Here is a 5,000-nt window from a genome sequence, read left to right on the forward strand (position 1 = left end):
TTGTTAAGGAAAATGTTATAAAACACTTCTTCAGTAAAGACTCAGAGAAGAGAAACACACAGAACTTCTTGCTAGCAAGGGCAGCCTCCACTCTAAGAGACTCCAGTGAGAGAACTGCCCCGGTCTTTATTTTATACTCCATTGAGCGTGTGTGTGTGTGTGTGTGTGTGTGTGTGTGTGTGTGTGTGTTGACAGAGAGAGAGAGACAGAGAGAGAGAGAGAGAGAGGGAGAGATACAAAGGAATGTAATTCAAATTTTGCACTTCAGACCTTACTGTGTGTGTGTGTGTGTGTGTGTGTGTCTGTCTTTTACACAAAAAATGCACTTGCAACAACTTTAATATGGAATGTACTGGACTTCCCAGCTAGGCGCCCTCCTGTGGACGACAGGTGCAATTGATTGTCAAAAGCAGATATCTAACACCTTCTGACACTTTGTACCGCATTGAGCCAGCAGAGGGAGCCCCCCTGGTTCAATCCCAGTTGCACAGCAGTTGTGACCAGCTTCTGTCTGTGTGCTTTGGCGTGTGTGAGTGTGTGTGTGTGTGTGTGTGTGTGTTGACAGAGAGAGAGAGAGACAGAGAGAGAGAGAGAGAGAGAGAGAGGGAGAGATACAAAGGAATGTAATTCAAATTTTGCACTTCAGACCTTACAGTGTGTGTGTGTGTGTGTGTGTGTGTGTGTGTGTGTGTGTTGACAGAGAGAGAGAGAGAGAGAGAGAGAGAGAGAGGGAGAGATACAAAGGAATGTAATTCAAATTTTGCACTTCAGACCTTACTGTGTGTGTGTGTGTGTGTGTGTGTGTGAGTGTGTGTGTGTGTCTTTTACACAAAAAATGCACTTGCAACAACTTTAATATGGAATGTACTGGACTTCCCAGCTAGGCGCCCTCCTGTGGACGACAGGTGCAATCCCAGTTGCACAGCACTTGACCAGCTTCTGTGTGTGTGACAGACAGACAGACAGACAGACAGAGAGGGAGATTCAAAGCATCAGGACCAGGAGATGACACAGTGCTCCAAAGGCCTGGTTCTGCTGCCTCCTCCTCCACCCACCTGCTGCAGACGCTTCTGTGAAGGGAAACTGCTACATGTTATGTCACCGATCCCTGCCATGCTGCGTGTCTAACGACCCGGCAGGGCCTGCTGAGTACAGTGGTGGTGGAATCGGCCCGATCGGACACTCCTATCTGCCACTTTGACCTTTTTATTCCGTCAAATTTGGACCCATTTACACCAAGTCCAGAACCGTTGGTGCTATCGACATGGGGTCTTCACCAGCGCGTGCGGAGCGGCAGAAAATCCCCACGTAGACACCACTTTCATCCCTCTACGACACTTACTTTCCCAGTTATTCCATTTTATTCCGTCAAGCTCTGGCTAAATCCCCTTAACCTAACCAACCCTAATCATACCTGCATTTGTCCACTGGAGGGAGACAAAAACACCAAGCTCTGAGATTCAAATTTTGAACTGCAGACCTCACAGTGTCTGTGTGTGTGTGTGTGTGTGTGTGTGTGTGTGTGTGTGACAGAGAGAGAGAGAGAGAGAGAGTGACACTTGCTGTGTATTTAAGAAACAAACGCTCAAAGAAACCAAACAGAATGACACAGGCAGAAAGACACTGTTTTATTTTGGTAACCAATGATGCATTTCTTCTTCCCTTGTACAGTGCACCCTGAAGCCGTGTGTGGACCAGGAGATCAGCAGAACAGGAACCACAGAGCGTCAGCGGCAGACATCCAAGCTGCACAGGGCACACGCAGCACCAGGCAGAATTAATGACGTCCCTGATCCACAGCTCAAGCCCAGCCACCCGCTGCCTCCTCGCCGCCTCCTCCCGGGACCTTCAAGGACCACCCACCAGCCACTGGTACACATTCCAATCTTACACAATGGCCCCAGCATCACAGGGCATCTCCTGACATTAAAATCTATCCTGATTTCTGTTGTTTTTCCCTCATCTCTGAGCCGCTGAGTGTGAGTGTGTGTGTGTGTGTGTGTGTGTGTGTGTGTGTGTGTGTCTCTCTCTCTTTTACACAAAAAACACATGTCAGTTGTTAAGGAAAATGTTATAAAACACTTCTTCAGTAAAGACTCAGAGAAGAGAAACACACAGAACTTCTTGCTAGCAAGGGCAGCCTCCACTCTAAGAGACTCCAGTGAGAGAACTGCCCCGGTCTTTATTTTATACTCCATTGAGCGTGTGTGTGTGTGTGTGTGTGTGTGTGTGTGTGTGTGTGTGTGTGTGTGTGTGTGTGTGTTGACAGAGAGAGAGAGACAGAGAGAGAGAGAGAGAGAGGGAGAGATACAAAGGAATGTAATTCAAATTTTGCACTTCAGACCTTACTGTGTGTGTGTGTGTGTGTGTGTGTGTCTGTCTTTTACACAAAAAATGCACTTGCAACAACTTTAATATGGAATGTACTGGACTTCCCAGCTAGGCGCCCTCCTGTGGACGACAGGTGCAATTGATTGTCAAAAGCAGATATCTAACACCTTCTGACACTTTGTACCGCATTGAGCCAGCAGAGGGAGCCCCCCTGGTTCAATCCCAGTTGCACAGCAGTTGTGACCAGCTTCTGTCTGTGTGCTTTGGCGTGTGTGAGTGTGTGTGTGTGTGTGTGTGTGTGTTGACAGAGAGAGAGAGAGACAGAGAGAGAGAGAGAGAGAGAGAGAGGGAGAGATACAAAGGAATGTAATTCAAATTTTGCACTTCAGACCTTACAGTGTGTGTGTGTGTGTGTGTGTGTGTGTGTGTGTGTGTGTTGACAGAGAGAGAGAGAGAGAGAGAGAGAGAGAGAGGGAGAGATACAAAGGAATGTAATTCAAATTTTGCACTTCAGACCTTACTGTGTGTGTGTGTGTGTGTGTGTGTGTGAGTGTGTGTGTGTGTCTTTTACACAAAAAATGCACTTGCAACAACTTTAATATGGAATGTACTGGACTTCCCAGCTAGGCGCCCTCCTGTGGACGACAGGTGCAATCCCAGTTGCACAGCACTTGACCAGCTTCTGTGTGTGTGACAGACAGACAGACAGACAGACAGAGAGGGAGATTCAAAGCATCAGGACCAGGAGATGACACAGTGCTCCAAAGGCCTGGTTCTGCTGCCTCCTCCTCCACCCACCTGCTGCAGACGCTTCTGTGAAGGGAAACTGCTACATGTTATGTCACCGATCCCTGCCATGCTGCGTGTCTAACGACCCGGCAGGGCCTGCTGAGTACAGTGGTGGTGGAATCGGCCCGATCGGACACTCCTATCTGCCACTTTGACCTTTTTATTCCGTCAAATTTGGACCCATTTACACCAAGTCCAGAACCGTTGGTGCTATCGACATGGGGTCTTCACCAGCGCGTGCGGAGCGGCAGAAAATCCCCACGTAGACACCACTTTCATCCCTCTACGACACTTACTTTCCCAGTTATTCCATTTTATTCCGTCAAGCTCTGGCTAAATCCCCTTAACCTAACCAACCCTAATCATACCTGCATTTGTCCACTGGAGGGAGACAAAAACACCAAGCTCTGAGATTCAAATTTTGAACTGCAGACCTCACAGTGTCTGTGTGTGTGTGTGTGTGTGTGTGTGTGTGTGTGTGTGTGTGACAGAGAGAGAGAGAGAGAGAGAGTGACACTTGCTGTGTATTTAAGAAACAAACGCTCAAAGAAACCAAACAGAATGACACAGGCAGAAAGACACTGTTTTATTTTGGTAACCAATGATGCATTTCTTCTTCCCTTGTACAGTGCACCCTGAAGCCGTGTGTGGACCAGGAGATCAGCAGAACAGGAACCACAGAGCGTCAGCGGCAGACATCCAAGCTGCACAGGGCACACGCAGCACCAGGCAGAATTAATGACGTCCCTGATCCACAGCTCAAGCCCAGCCACCCGCTGCCTCCTCGCCGCCTCCTCCCGGGACCTTCAAGGACCACCCACCAGCCACTGGTACACATTCCAATCTTACACAATGGCCCCAGCATCACAGGGCATCTCCTGACATTAAAATCTATCCTGATTTCTGTTGTTTTTCCCTCATCTCTGAGCCGCTGAGTGTGAGTGTGTGTGTGTGTGTGTGTGTGTGTGTGTGTGTGTGTGTGTCTCTCTCTCTTTTACACAAAAAACACATGTCAGTTGTTAAGGAAAATGTTATAAAACACTTCTTCAGTAAAGACTCAGAGAAGAGAAACACACAGAACTTCTTGCTAGCAAGGGCAGCCTCCACTCTAAGAGACTCCAGTGAGAGAACTGCCCCGGTCTTTATTTTATACTCCATTGAGCGTGTGTGTGTGTGTGTGTGTGTGTGTGTGTGTGTTGACAGAGAGAGAGAGAGAGAGAGACAGAGAGAGAGAGAGAGAGAGAGGGAGAGATACAAAGGAATGTAATTCAAATTTTGCACTTCAGACCTTACTGTGTGTGTGTGTGTGTGTGTGTGTGTGTGTGTGTCTGTCTTTTACACAAAAAATGCACTTGCAACAACTTTAATATGGAATGTACTGGACTTCCCAGCTAGGCGCCCTCCTGTGGACGACAGGTGCAATTGATTGTCAAAAGCAGATATCTAACACCTTCTGACACTTTGTACCGCATTGAGCCAGCAGAGGGAGCCCCCCTGGTTCAATCCCAGTTGCACAGCAGTTGTGACCAGCTTCTGTCTGTGTGCTTTGGCGTGTGTGAGTGTGTGTGTGTGTGTGTGTGTGTGTGTTGACAGAGAGAGAGAGAGAGAGAGAGAGAGAGAGAGAGGGAGAGATACAAAGGAATGTAATTCAAATTTTGCACTTCAGACCTTACAGTGTGTGTGTGTGTGTGTGTGTGTGTGTGTGTGTGTGTGTGAGTGTGTGTGTGTGTCTTTTACACAAAAAATGCACTTGCAACAACTTTAATATGGAATGTACTGGACTTCCCAGCTAGGCGCCCTCCTGTGGACGACAGGTGCAATCCCAGTTGCACAGCACTTGACCAGCTTCTGTGTGTGTGACAGACAGACAGACAGACAGA

Source organism: Copadichromis virginalis, linkage group LG19, assembly GCF_057382275.1.
Source record: "Copadichromis virginalis isolate Kocher_CV1m ecotype Utaka linkage group LG19, C_Virginalis_male_GT1.1, whole genome shotgun sequence".
Lineage (NCBI taxonomy): Eukaryota > Metazoa > Chordata > Actinopteri > Cichliformes > Cichlidae > Copadichromis > Copadichromis virginalis.